Source organism: Mustelus asterias, chromosome 10 (assembly GCF_964213995.1).
Source record: "Mustelus asterias chromosome 10, sMusAst1.hap1.1, whole genome shotgun sequence".
Taxonomy (NCBI): domain Eukaryota; kingdom Metazoa; phylum Chordata; class Chondrichthyes; order Carcharhiniformes; family Triakidae; genus Mustelus; species Mustelus asterias.
The window spans coordinates 104,935,976-104,951,263 of record NC_135810.1 but is presented as its reverse complement, the minus strand read 5'-3'; the positions used below and the strand labels follow the sequence as shown (position 1 = coordinate 104,951,263).

The window sequence follows — 15,288 nt, the reverse complement described above, 5'->3', positions numbered from 1 at the left end:
AAAAAACAAGTTGTCTTGTCAAGACTGCTGCTTGACTTTTTGATACAAATGTTTCAGCTTGGATTCTGGATGTGCTTTGCATTTTAAACCTCCAATCACTGAAACAAAACACCAGCTTTTAAATGGACGTCACAATGCTTTTTTTCCCCTCTAGCATTTTTACAATTTTTTAATCAACATCAAATTCCAACTTCACAAACTCAACTTTGCAGCACATGTATCGGGATACAGTGAAAAGTATTGGTTCTTGTGCGCTATACAGACAAAACATACCGTTCATTGAGTACATAGGGAAGAAGGAAAGGAGAGGGTGCAGAATGTAGTGTTACAGTCATAATTAGGCTGGAGAGAAAGATTGGCTTAACATATGGTAGGTCCATTCAAAAGTCTGATAGCAGCAGGGAAGAAGCTGTTATTGAGTCGTTTGGTACGTGACCTCAGATTTTTGTATCTTTTTCCCTACAGAAGAAGGTGGAAGAGAGAAGGTCCGGGGTGCATGGGGTCCTTGATTATACTGGCTGCTTTGCCGAGGCAGCGGGAAGTGTAGACGGAGTCAATGGATGGGAGGCTGGTTTGGTGATGGACTGGGCTACATTCACAACCCTTTGTAATTTCTTGCGGTTTTGGTCAGAGCAGGAGCCACATATTGAGGTATTGTCTCAATGTCCAACAATAACTGTGTTAAAATGCTCATACTGGTTTTCAAATCTTTCCAAAGCCGTAACCCTGTAACTTCAACCAATCTTATAACCCACTAAAACTGGGCTCTAACCCTGACTTCTTATAGATCCTCAACTTTAATCATTCCACCTCTGATTGCCCTGCCTTCAGCTCCCTTGTGCCCAAGCTTTGCAATTCTCTCCCTAAACCTCTCTATCCCTCTCCCCTACATCGTAACACTCCTTAAAACCCACATTCTGATCAAGCTTTTGGTCACCTGGCCCCAACATTACCTCCTGTGACTTGGTGTCAAACCTTATTTGGTAACACCCCCCTGAAGCACCTTGTAATGTGTTATTCTGTCAACGGCACTTCATAAATGCAAGTTGCTATAGATTCTATATGATGTAATATTTGTTGTTGATTTCCATTTAAATAGGTGATGATTTCATTGCAACAATTTCAGACAATTCCATATTGTTCATTTACCAAATTTCCCACCAGAATTCTAATAACTCTGTATCCCACCTATTTGTAATAGTCCATTAGATTTTTTGTGGAAAGCAATGAATGTTCCTCGCTCCAGGATCTTGTTCCTCATTGTTGACGATGTTAGCCAATTCCAGTAACTCGGTTTCTACATGTGTCCAAACTTAAATCTGGATAGCTATAGCAATAAACAAAAACAGAAAATGCTGGAAAATCTCAGCAGGTCTGACAGCATCTGTGGAGAGAGAATAGAGCCCATGTTTCGAGTCTGGATGACCCTTTGCCCAGCTCTGACGAAGGATCATCCAGACTCAAAACATTGGCTCTGTTTTCGCTCCACAGATGCTGTCAGACCTGCTGAGATTTTCCAGCATTTTCTGTTTTTGTTTCAGATTTCAGCATCTGCAGTGTTTCGCTTTTAGCCACATGGGGAACCGTGGGAATTGCTGCAAGATGCCAATTTTCTGAACCAAACCCTCCCCGGGTTTAGAAAGAGAGAACTTTGATTTTGGGTTCGAGGACAGAGTGTATTTAAAGTTGGGGTTGGAGTGCGGTCAACGGCCAAGGCAAGATTTGGATTTGGGCAATGCTGACAATTTAATGAAGGGTTTAGGGTCTGGAAAAGATTTGGGTGTCAGTTGGGGTGGGATCATTTGTCCTTTTGCCCCCAGCTGACATTTAACCTCCAACCAACGCCAGAAAATAATCTTGCTGTGTGCATAATGTTGTGTCTTCTGACAGAACAGTGACAATACTTTCAATATCTTTAACTGACTATTAAGCACATTTACCATGAAAGACACAAAATCAATGTGTCTGTTCTTTCTCCCCTTCCAGCCATATGATCTCTCAGGCCAGCACCAGTCTGGCTGAGTTTAGGTGTCAGCGTTCAGCCTCTCAATTCTCAACCTTTGGACCTTTAACATTGATTGGCATCTAATATTCCCCATCCCCAGCTCTAACTACCCCTCCCCACCCTCTTCTACCTCCCCCTGCTCTACCTTCCACTCCCCAACTCCCTCACCCACCTCCCCACCCCCTCCTATATCCCCATCTCCCCACCCCCCTCTACGCCCCCACCCCCCCGCCCCCTCTACGTCCCCACCCCCCCGCCCCACTCTACGTTCCCACCCCCTCGCCCTGCTCTACCTCCCCCTCCCCACCCCCTCACACAGCTCTACCACCCCCCTGCCCCCTCACCCTGCTGTACATCCCCTCCCTATCCCCTCACCTTACTCTACTCCTCCTCCCCATCCCTTCACCCTACTCTACCTCCTCCTCCCCACCCCCTCATCCTGCTCTACCAAACATCCTCTCCCACTTTCTAGACCTGTATTACCTCTGCACTGCCCTCTAACCCCATCTGAGCCCCACTCTGATCCTGCACTCCCACCCACAATCCCCCTATCATTCCCACCCCCTCCACTCTGCACCCTCAGCCCCTCGCTCTGCATCCCCTATTGCCAGCTCTGCAACCCACTCACCCCCATTTCATCTCCTCCCCTTCTAAGCACCCTCACCCTCTATTCCCTCTGCTACATCCCCTCTGCCCCCACTACACCCCCCTCCCCCTCTGCCCCACTACACCCCACTCCCCCTCTGCCCCACTACACCCCCTCCCCCTCTGCCCCCACTACACCCCCTCCCCCTCTGCCCCCACTACACCCCCTCCCCCTCTGCCCCCACTACACCCCCTCTGCCCCCACTACACCCACTACACCCCCTCTGCCCCCACTACACCCCCTCCCCCTCTGTCCCCACTACACCCCCTCCCCCTCTGCCCCCACTACACCCCCTCCCCCTCTGCCCCCACTACACCCCCTCCCCCTCTGCCCCCACTACACTCCCTCCCCCTCTGCCCCCACTACACCCCCTCCCCCTCTGCCCCCACTACACCCCCTCCCCCTCTGCCCCCACTACACCCCCTCCCCCTCTGCCCCCACTACACCCCCTCCCCCTCTGCCCCCACTACACCCCCTCCCCCTCTGCCCCCACTACACCCCCTCCCCCTCTGCCCCCTCCCCCCACTACGTCCCCTCCCCCCACTACGTCCCCTCCCCCCACTACGTCCCCTCCCCCCACTACGTCCCCTCCCCCACTACGCCCCCTCCCCCACTACGCCCCCTCCCCCACTACGCCCCCTCCCCCCACTACGCCCCCTCCCCCCACTACGCCCCCTCCCCCCACTACGCCCCCTCCCCCCACTACGCCCCCTCCCCCCACTACGCCCCCTCCCCCCACTACGCCCCCTCCCCCCACTACGCCCCCTCCCCCTACACTACTCAATGCCCAACTTCCCCATGGTAACCCCCCTCCCCCTGCTTCTCTACACCCTCCCCATTGATGCCCCACCCCTCAAAACCCCTTTCCCTCTATGCCCCATTCTACGCCCTCTCCCCCTCTGCACCCCACCATCCCCCTCTGCAACCCCTCCTCCCTACTCACCCCTTCCCTTCCCCCACCTTTTCCCCCTTGTTTACGCCTCCTTGTCCCTCCATCTGCTCCCACTTAACCACGTCCCCAATCTCTTTCTTCCATTGCTGCCCCAAGAATATTCCTCACACAAAGACTTGCAGCTGCTCACAAGACTGCTCCTGTATGAGGGAGCCATGAGCTTGGGTTGCTGGTGTGAAGCAGCTTGAGCACAACAGACAAGCCTTTATTTGGTAATAACCTCTGATGTGACACTTGGGCAAACAAGTAACAAGGTGCAACTTAGAAACACAACCTCTGGTGCCGAGATAGCGGCTGGGATGGGCAGGAGGAGGAGGAGGAAGGGGGAATTAGAAACAGGCTTTAGTTAGTGTGTCTTTACACAAGCGCCGCAGCGTGGAAAGCCCCGCCTTTATTGTTGTACATCAGTGAGGTTGGCTGTGATGCTGAGTATTTAAGAGGCTGTGCGGGGGGGAAGGCTGGAGCCGGTAGCCGAGTCCATAGATCGAAGTTGGGGGCCACATTTACAGCGGTGTAAAGCCTCCAGCTCATACACACAGCGGCAAAAAGAACCATACAATATTAATCTCGTAGGAAAAGGATTCACTTAGTTACCAGGTAATGTTTCAATTCTATGATTCCAGGAAACATCAGTATGCATCGTTTGTTTCAACTTGGTTAAAGACTTTGTAAAGTTATCTTTTAAACAATCGCTGGTAACGCAATTCCTGTCTTGTGCGTTTTTAATTTGTAAATTTAAGTTAACTCGAAATCAAAATAGATGGGGTTATATTTATCTTTTAACTGTTTCCATATGAATTGTTGAAACAAGTTAAATTTTAACCAATAAGCTCATGCATTCTGTTTAATTAACTGATGGAATGTTCAAGTTAATTAGTAATAACTAGCCTGTCTACTATGTTACACTGAAGATTAACTGTTAAAGTTAGTTAGTAATAACCTGTTCAATGTTACATTGATGTGGATGTACCTGGTGTCGTGAGACTTGCTGTGTTACACTGAAGATGGAGTGTTAGTAATAATTAGCCTGTCTGTATTGTGTTACACTGTTAAAGTTAGTTGGTAATAACCTGTACTGTTACACTGAAGATGGACTGTTAAATTCAGACACTGATGGTTAGCAGTAACCTGTCTGTCCTGTGTAGCACTGAGTAACGGCAGTGAGTTTAAACTGTTTTATCCTCCCTCTTGTTACAGAACCTGTATTATGATCATTCGGCGTTTCATTTCTGAACTTTCTATGGAACAGCGGCAGAGCCGAAGCTTAGTTAAGGAGAACTTCAACGCGCGGGACACTTTTAGAGAATCCTGATTCTCTCCATCCTGAGCTGCCCTGGCACACTGGCTCTGACACCAGGTACCTTTCCTAAGACCACTTACTGCCTGGGGCTTCCAGACCTTTTTCCAGTTTCAGTGGCTGTTCCGTGTGTGAAGGTGTGATTGCGTCATTCACTCTCTCTCCTCCTGCTTCCTGCCTGATGTTTCATCGGGTTTTCTGCTCTGACTCGTTGCAAACCGCTCCCCTGCTTTGAGCAGCCGGGTATTGCCTCACCTATTCCTGGAAAGTGGGAACAAAATGTACAGATAGCAGGACGCCATCCGGCATGTCAGCTCGTTAGTAATGTAGCAAGGAGATAATGTGGCTAAAGGTGGAAACTGTTGCTAAGCAATCTAACCCAGAGTCTCTCCATCATTACAATCCACTGCCCATCTGAATCACCCTAGAATTAACCTCTTACACGGTACCAAATATTCCTCATTGCTTCAGGCCTGACTCTCACTTTTCTTTTTTTAAAAAAAAACTAACTTTTACATGTGTCCTATTTCCCTGTAGTTGTGCTTAGTTTGAAATTTGTGCTTAGTTTGAAATTTGTGCTGTAAACTTTCAAAAATTCATCTCTAGATGTGGACTTCGCTGGCCAGGCCAGCATTTATCGCCTGTCTCTCATTGCCCTTCAGAAGGTGGTGGTGAGCTGCCTTCTTGAACCCCTGCAGGTGTAGGTACACCCACAGTGCTGTTCAGGAGGGAGTTCCAGGATTTTACCTAGTGACAGCGAAGGAACAGTGACATATTTCCAAGTCAGGGTAGTAAATGGCTCAGAGGGGAACCTCCAGGTGGTGGTGTTCCCAGGTATCTGCTGCTCATAAAATCATTGAATCCTACAATGCAGAAGGAGGCCATTCGGCCCATCGAGTCTGCACCAACTAAAATCCCACCCAGGCCCTATCCCCATGCATTTACCCTAGCTAGTCCCCCTGACTCTAACGGGCAATTTAGCATGGCCAATCCACCTAACCTGCACATCTTTGGACTATGGGAGGAAACCGGAGCACCTGGAGGAAACAGACACAGGGAAAATGTGCAAATTCCACACGGACAGTGACCCAAGCTGGGATTCGAACCCGGGCCCCTGGCGCTGTGGGGCAGCAGTGCTAACCAATGCCACCGTGCCACCCGTGCTTTTATCTTTATAGATGGTAGTTGTCATGGTTTTGAAAGGTGCTGTTTAAGGAACCTTGGTGAGTTCCTGCAGTGCATCTTGTAAATGGTACACACTGCTGTCACTGTTCATTGGTGGTGGAGGGATTGAATGTTTGTGGAAGAGGTAGCAATCGAGTGGGCTACTTTGTTCTGGATGGTGTCGAGCTTCTCGAGTGTTTTTGGAGCTGCACTCTTCCAGACAAGTGGAGAGTATTCCATCACACTCCTGACTTGCACCTCTGTAGATGGTGGACAAGCTTTGGGGAGTCAGGAGGCGAGTCACTTGCCGCAGGATTCCTAGCCTCTGATCTGCTGTGGTAGCCACAGTATTCGAACGTCTAGTCCAATACAGTTTCTGGTTAATGGTAACCCCAGAATGTTGGGGAAATGACTGGGGAAGCTGATTCAGTGGTCACAGTACTGGACTCCTCTTGAGTTCAAATCTGGCAATAGCACACAAGTGAGTGTCAGCTGTGTCTCAGTTGACGGCATTCTTGTCTCTCATTCGGGCTCCGGGTTCAAGTCCCACTCCAGGATTTGTGCGCAAACATTTGTGAGGGTGACACTCCCGTGCCGTATACTAAGGGAGTGCTGCATTGTCGAGGTACTGTCTTTTGGAAGAGATGTAGCCCCTGTCTGCCTGCTCAGGTGGATGTAAAACATCCCGCCGCACTTTTTTTTTTCAAGAAGGGCAGGGGAGTTACCCCTGGTATCGTGGCTAACAGTTATCCCTCCAGCAACATCACAGAACCAGATTGTCCAGCCATCGTCATTTGCTGTTTGTGGTACCTTACCAAATGCGTTTCCTACATTGCAATCCTGACTCTGCTGCATTGACTGTAAAGTGCTTTGGTATATTGTGGCAGATAGTATATAAATGCAAGGACAGGATTTTATGGACCCACCAGTGTGTTTTCCTCTGGTGGCACCTCCCTGCCCCCTGGGATGTGGTGGACCATTTAAATTGCTGTTTAGTTTGGCAGGATCGAAATATCCCACTGGGTGGAAAGGGCCAGATTCTAAGTCTTGGTGCCATGCTGGGTCACATAAGCAACCAAAGCCTTCCAGATTTTTCTTATGAGGAGAGGTTAAGTAGTTTGGACTTGAACTCATTGGAGTTTAGGAGAATGAGAGGCAACCTTATTGAGACATGTCAGATTCTCAGGGGCTTGACTGGCTAGATGCTGAGAGGTTGTTTTCCCCTTGTGGGAGAGTCTGAGACCAGAAGGCATAATCTCCGAGTAAGGAGGCCGCCCATTTAAAACCGAGATGAGGGATTTCTTGAGGGTAGTGAATCTGTGGAATTCTTTACAATCTTGGTCGTTAAGTATGTTCAAGGCTGAGATAGATTTTTAATCTAAGGGAATTGAGGGTTATGGGGATAAGGTGGGAAAGTGGAGTTGATGAATGTATCAGATAAGTCATGATCTCATTTTGAATGGCAGAGCAGACTCAATGGGCTGAATGACCTACTTCTGCTCCTATGTCGTGTTATGATCTTCATCATAGTAACAGGTAGAAGGGAACAGAAAATGGCCCTTTGGCCCATCCAATCCGTGCTGGTCAAAAGGCAAAACTATTCTGCAGATCTAAAACAGATGACAAGAAATTACTTCTCCCTAAGGGTCCCGAGTCTGTAGAATTCACTACCCCAGAGTGTGGTGGATTCCGGGACTTAAGAGTAATTTAAGGAAGAGGTGGACAGATTTTTAATTAGTAAGGGTTCTGGTGAACGGGTAGGAAAGTGGAGTTGAGGCCGAGATGAGATCAGCCGTGATGGTATTAAATGGTGGAGCAGGCCCAAGGGGCTGAATGGCCTAATCCTGATTCTTATGATTCAGTTAGATAATGGCTGATCATCTATCACAATTCCACTCCCCTCATCTATGTTCTGCACCTCATGGGCATCCCTAGGTATGTGGAAGGTATTGATATGTGTGGTGCCAATGTCATTCATATTGTTGTCTTGATCAGAATAGTCTGTACTGACCGTATTTGACTCGGGTAAAGGGAAGGATGAACTGCTTTCCTCTTAATTCCGTTCACTAAATCTCACAACAAAAATTTAAAAAAATACTGGAACTACTCAGCAAGCCAGACCGCATCTGTGGAGAGGAAAATAATGTTTCAGGTTATTTCAGCACTGGAAAAGATTAGGGGTGGATCGGCCATACTAAATTGCCCCTTGGTGTCCCAGGATGTGTAGGTTAGATGGGATTAGCCATGGTAAATGTGTGGGGTTACAGGGATAGGGTGGGGGAAGAGGGCCTGGGTAAGATATTCTGTCGGAGTCGGTGAAGTCTAGATGGGCCGAATGGTCTCTTGTGCACTGTAGGGATTTTATGTAAATGGATATTTTGTCAAGTGTGTGGAAGGAAAGAAACTGGTTGATAATGTGGGAGGCAGGAGTGAGTCAGTGACATCATGCAAAGCTAAAGTGGGTGATAATGGGACATGTAAGGCAACAAGGTGACGGAAAAAGTCCCAATATCTTGCTGTCTAAAGGGAGTATAAAATGAGTGTTGTAGTTATCATTCAGATTGTTGAACTTAGTGCAAATGTCCAGAAGGTTATAAAGTGCTTGATCAAACGTGGAGGTGCTGGGTTAAGGATTAGAATGATGAGCAACAGGAAGCAGGGCACAATAACAGGTTTCAGAAAAGCAGCCAGTTGGTGTGGTGTCACCCATGTAGAAAAGACTATCTAGTTTGCAGCGACTAGCAGTATACTAAATTTTTTTTAAATGGAGCAGAATCATGGAATCCCTACAGTGCAGGAGGAGGCCATTTGGCCCATTGAGTCTGTACCGACCACAATCCCACCCAGGCCCTATTCCCGTAATCCCACACATTTATCCTACTAATACCCTAACACTAGGGTCAATTTGGCATGGCAAATCAACCTAACCTGCATATCATTGGATTGTGGGAGGAAACCAGAGTAACCGGAGGAAACCCACACAGATACGGGGAGAATGTGCAGATTCCACACGCACAGTGACCCAAGGCTGGAATTGAACCCGGGTCCCTAGTGCTGTGAGGTAGCAGTGCTAACCACTGTGCCACCAGGGATTTTTGGGGCCCTGGATGAAAGAACGGAGATAGTGAAAGGGGCAGGTGTGGCCTCTCCTGGGAAGGGGACTTGGTGTTGCGGGCCGGAAGGGGTGGTGGTGGAAATAGCTGAGGATGAGCTGTTCCATGTAGAAGGTGAGAAGATGGAGAACCTCACGTGGTCCAGGGAAGGGAGGAAGTTCAGCAAATGGGACAGACATGATCCAAGGTCAACCAAAGTAAAGGGGAATCCTGAATTGAAGAAAATGGATGACCAATCGGCCTACTCCACTTGTACTGTAACCTCCATTAACTTGAGGTTATCCAAAACCTTGCTACTCGTACTAAAACTGTTCACTCTTTCACCCCTGTAAAGTGACATTGGCTCCTAGTTAAATGATGCCTTGATTTAAAAAAATATATATATATATAGTTTTCATCCTTGTTTTGAAATCCCCTCCCTATCATCTCATTTCTCTCTCTTCCCCTTCCCTCCCTATCTCTGTATTCTCCTCCAGCCCCACCACTTTCTAAAATCTAATTCTAATCTTTTGAGTACCTCCAAATTTAATCGTTCCACCATTGGTAGCTGTGCATCCAACTGCCAAGACTTTTGAGATCAATAATTTCCTCTCTAGCCCTCTTTCCTCTTTTTTTTCAAAAGACGCTTATCAAAACCTAGCTCTTTGACCTAGCGTTTGGTCATCCCAATTGCCCCTTTTATATGGCTCAGTATGGAATGTTGTGCAGTGCTCCTGTGGACTCTCTTGGGAAGATTCTGTTGTGCCAAATGTGCGATTTTTATAAAGTTGTTTGGCAGTGCTGATGTGGAAGGTGACCTCATCAGGGCAGATGCAATGGGGAGATTGAGAGAATGGAATAGTTGCTTTTCCGGAACCTGGGTGGGAGGTAGTGTAATCCAAGTAGCTGAGGGAATCGGCTGGTTTTTAGTAACTAAATCTAGTAACTTGTAGGCTCACAGGGAGACATTAAGGAGGGAAAAATGGCCACATGATGACTTGCATTGTTGTTTAAAACTTGGTCACAACAGGGATTGTATTGTAAACAACTAATCTCTGCCCGGGGGAAGTGAACTTGACACTTCTATTTGTCTTGAGATTCACTGCTAATACCATCTGAAGTGGTCTAGTTAGATACTTGGCTGAAAATGCTGTTGATTAATATATGGGCAATTGAGTGCTGTCTTAGCAATACTGTCCCCACCCTGAAAACAAATATATTAAAATGATGCTGAAACCAGGGCCGTGAGGAATTTAGAGTTTCCCGGGGCTGGATTTGCTGTGGTCAATTAATGTGACTACTGTTGGTCTTTGAACTTTTAATCTACAGTTTCTTTTAGCCAGGCTTGCCACGTAACCCTACTTGAATGACGGCAAAGGAAACCAAAATGCTGTTGAATTTTATTGAAACAAGCATAACCAGTGTTTGGTGGGGTTCCTGTTTGGTTTTCTTTCTTTTTATTGTTTCCTGCTGCTGAAATGACTCCTGGGGCTAGGGTTTGGCACCTAGGCAACTGAAGGCATGGCCTCCAATGGTGAAACAATTCTAATTAATTATAACATATTATGGGTGGCACAGTGGTTTGCACTGCTGCCTCACAGCGGCAGGGACCCGGGTTTGATAGTTTGGGTCATTCTGTGTGGAGTCTGCATGTTCTCCCTGTGTCTGCGTGGGTATCCTCTGGGTACTCAGGTTTCCTCCCATAGTCCGAAAGACGTGCTGGTTAGGTGCATTGGCCATGCTAAATTCTCCCTCCATGTACCCGAACAGGTGCCACAGTGTGGCGACTAGGGGATTTTCACAGTAACTTCATTGCAGTGTTAATGTAACCCTACTTGTGACACTAATAAATAAATTCCAGTGGTATCTATCTCTCTCTCTCTCGTTTCTCCCCTCATGCCCACCTTGCCCTTGAGACCTCCAACTGCTCCCTCAATCCTATTCCCAGTAAACTTGTGTGTTAGTTAATGTCAAGCCTGTAGGCAGGTTTGCTAACAAAGTTGCAATGTATTACTGGAGCAAAGGGGAGAATAGCCACTCGATCATATTTCCACCTAGATTTAATGTTGCGTTATTTTCCTCTTGTACATACAACCACCATGCAATTTTAAAAAATTATTCCATAACCTGCCCTGGCTATAGTTACAAGCTCGGCTGCTGTTATTAACAGGACTTGCTACCTTGAAATGCTCCTGGCCCTTTTCTCTCCCTCATTGTGAATTTTAGCATATAAACAAAGTATTGAATGTCCTGTTTTGCAAGACATTTTATCGTGGCTTCAGGTTGTTTTGTTCCTTTTATCTGCAGCTATAAATGTTCGATGACACAGTGGAGGCGGTTGTTTGTCTTGCTGTATTGGTTTCGCAGGATGAAGCAGATGTTACTTTATATTTCAGTCCAGCCCTAGCAACAGAATCGACCAATTGTGTTCCAGCCCTTCCATTATTCATCAGCTTTGCGCTCTCCCCGGAGCAATCAGATGGTGTTTAACACTATCTATCTGGTGGTGGCAGATTACCTTTCATCTTCCCGGCAGCAATACTGAGGCCTTGAATGTGGTTTTAGAACGAGGTCTGTTTTTCACGAAAAAAAACCAAGTGAAGGAAACCAAAAACAAATGTTTGGCAATCCACAGTAGGTTGATCAGTGCCTATAGTGTTAATGCTACAGAGAACACCAACACCTTCAGGACCATAACCTGAATAATAAATTTATGCTTTAGTAAAATAGGGGAGGAGGGGGGGGGCAAATGAAGGTACATTTTTAAAATGCTCAGGTAAACAGCTAAGATGTTAAGTTCATCGCAGCATGGTGGCACAGTGGTTAGCACTGCTGCCTCACAGTGCCAGGGACCGGAGTTCAATTCTGGCCTCGGGTTACTATCTGTGGCGTTTGCACTTTCTCCCCATGTCTGCGTGGGTTTCCTCCAGGTGCTCCGGTTTCAGAGAACAAAGAAAATTTGCAGCACGGGAACAGGCCCTTCGGCCCTCTTAAGCCTGCACCGACCATGCTGTCCGACTGAAGTAAAAAACCCCTACCCTGCCAGGAACCACATCCCTCTATTCCCATCCTATTCATGTATTTGTCCAGACGCCCCTTAAAAGTCACTATCGTATCTGCTTCCACTACCTCCCCCAGCAGTAAGTTCCAGGCACCCAACACCCTCTGTAAAAACCTTGCCCCACGCAGCTTAAACCTATGCCCCCTAGTAATTGACTCTTCCACCCTGGGGAAAAAGCTTCTGACTATCCACTCTGTTCATGCTCCTGATAATCTTGTTGACTTCTATCAGGTTGCCCCTCAACCTCCGTCGCTCCAGTGAGAACAAACCAAGTTTCTCCAACCTCTCCTCCTAGCTAATGCTCTTCATACCAGGCAACATCCTGGTAAATCTTTTCTGTACCCTCTCCACATCCTTCTGGTAATGTGGCGACCAGAATTGAACACTATATTCCAAGTGCGGCCTAACTAAAGTTCTATAAAGCTGCAACATGACTTGCCAATTTTTAAACTCGATACCCCGGCTGATGAAGGCAAGCATGCCATATGCCTTCTTGACTACCTTCTCCACCTCCGTTGCCACTTTTCAGTGACCTTTGTACCTGTACACCCAGACCCCTTTGCATATCAATACTCTTAAGGGTTTTGCCATTTACTGTATATTTCCTATCTGCATTAGATCTTCCAAAATGCATTACTTCACATTTCTCCAGATTAAACTCCATCTGTCACTTCTCCACCCGATCTATATCCTGCTGTATCCTCTGATGGTCCACATCGCTATCCACAATTCCACTAACCTTTGTCATCCACAAGCTTACTAATCAAGCCAGTTACATTTTGCTTGTATTACAAACAGCAAAGGTCCCAGCGCTGATCCCTGAGGAACACCACTTGTCACAGTCCTCCATTCAGAAATGCACCCTTCCACTGCTACCCTCTGTCTTCTTTGACCAAGCCAGTTCTGTATCCACCTTGCCAGCTTACCCCTGATCCCGTGCGACTTCATCTTCTGCACCAGTCTGCCATGGGGGACCTTGTCAGCGGTCTTACTGAAGTCCACGTGGACAACATCCACTGCCCTACCCTCATCAATCCTCTTTGTCGCTGCCTTGAAAAACTCAATCAAGTTAGTGAGATACGATCTCCCCTTCACAAAACCATGTTGCCTCTCGCTAACATGCCCACTTATTTCCAAGTGGGAGTAAATCCTGTCTTGAAGAATCCTCTCCAATAATTTCCCTACCACCTGACGTAAGGCTCACCGGCCTGTAATTACCTGGATTATCCTTGCTATCATTCTTAAACAAAGGAACAACATTGGCTATTCTATAATCCTCTGGGACTTTCCCTGTCTCCACATCATGACTTCCCTTGTAGCCAGTGAGAATACCTCCCACAGTCCAAAGATGGGTTAGGTTGATTGGCCATGCTAAATTGCCCCTTAGTGTCAGGGGAACTGGCTAGGGTACATGTGTGGCATTACAGGAATAGGGCCTAGGTGGGATTGTGGTTGGTATGGACTCAATGGCCTCTTTCTGTACTGTAGAGATTCTATGACCACATTTGGAAGGTAGATAGTGTGTTGAGGTGAGGGGTTGGGCAATCAAAAACCTGGGACATTAGTACACTGAAATGCTTGAAAAAGAGGAAGGTGGGTTAGTTTTGGCAGAGAATGACGGGTTCAATATCCTTTCCTTTCTACTTCTATCTCTCCACCCCCGCAGTAGAACTTTGTGCAGATGAAGGATCTGGATCCAAAACATTGCATACCTTCCTGAGGTTTAAATTATAGATTTAAGGCACGAAGTTACAAAAGTCAAACTGAAGACTGCAGAGTACCCGAGAGAAAGATGTGTTAATGTTCCTAAAGGTTGGTCGCAATGCTGTGTTAGGGAGGCCAAAAATGAAGTAGGCCGCGTGACAATGGGAGTTCAAATAGCAAGCTGCAAGACGGTCATGGATTGTACTTCTTTCCATCCTTTCATTCCAGCAGTTTCTGCATTTGATGGGTAATCTTCAGCCATATCTGTCCCGATCCATTCTGCCATCTCTCCTGTCTGTATTCATGAGTCCATGCTCCCTCCCTTCATCAGGCAACTTTATAAATCTCCCCAACCCAGAGCATTTCTGATTCAGCTTCCACATTTTGTGTGATGAACACTTCATGAACTGTATTCTTTTACTTTGCCTTTCTGTCTGATATTTATCTTTTCTGGGCTGTAATAACCTTCCATTCCTACACTGAAATTATCTTGTGTCAATTGTTAATCTGCCCTTCGTTCAAGCAGGAAACTGATCACTCAACTCTTTTTGTGATTGGAGTATCTGTTTATGTTTCTGTCTTCCCAACTTTCCAGTTCTACTTTCTGAAGGGACTGCCTCATTCAGGGGAACAGATTCACGGACATTGGTCACCTCCATTAATTCACCCATAACCCATTCTTCCAGCATCTTCGATCATTGAAAGTGTTGGCAAACTATTCCGCTGTGGAGGCAATCGGAGCCGGTGCTGCCTTTGAACCAAAGCCCACATTCCAGTTTTCAACCAGTGCCATGATAGTGTAATAACGTTTATTGATTAGTATCACATTGGCTATGCTAAATTCTCCTTCAGTGTACCCAAACAGGCGCTGGAGTGTGGTGACTAGGGGATTTTTACAGTAACTTCATTGCAGTGTTAATGTAAGCCTACTTGTGACACTTAAACTATTAAATAGGCTTACATTCACACTGCAATGAGGTTACTGTGAAAATCCCCAAGTCGCCACACTCTGGCATCTGTTCAGGTACACTGGCCATGCTAAATTCTCCTTCAATGTACCTAACCAGCACGTCTTTCAGACTGGGGGAGGAAACCGGAGCACCCAGAGGAAACCCACACAGACGTGGGGCGAATGTACAGGGTCTGCACAGACCCAAGCTGGGAATCAAACCTGTGTCCCTGGCACTGTGAAGCAGCAATGCTAACCACTGTGCCACCCAAATAAATCATGATTCCAAATAAACCTGTTGGACTTTAACCTGGTGTTGTGAGACTTCTTACTGTGCTTACCCTGTCGGAGGACAGGGAGAACCTGGCTAAAGGTTTTTAATTGCCATATCCCTCTGGCCAATCATTGGAGACCGACT

General features: G+C 47.0%; 1 protein-coding gene across 1 annotated transcript in view; it reads left to right on the top strand.

The window, feature by feature from the left end:
- The first annotated feature begins 3,881 nt into the window (after window positions 1–3,881).
- ucp2 (uncoupling protein 2) overlaps window positions 3,882–15,288 on the top strand; it is a 35,369-nt gene continuing 23,962 nt past the window's right edge. The window contains exons 1-2 of the mRNA XM_078222360.1: window positions 3,882–4,200; window positions 4,801–4,960. The gene's annotated coding sequence lies outside the window, so the exon portion shown is untranslated. The remainder of the gene's footprint in view (window positions 4,201–4,800; window positions 4,961–15,288) is intronic.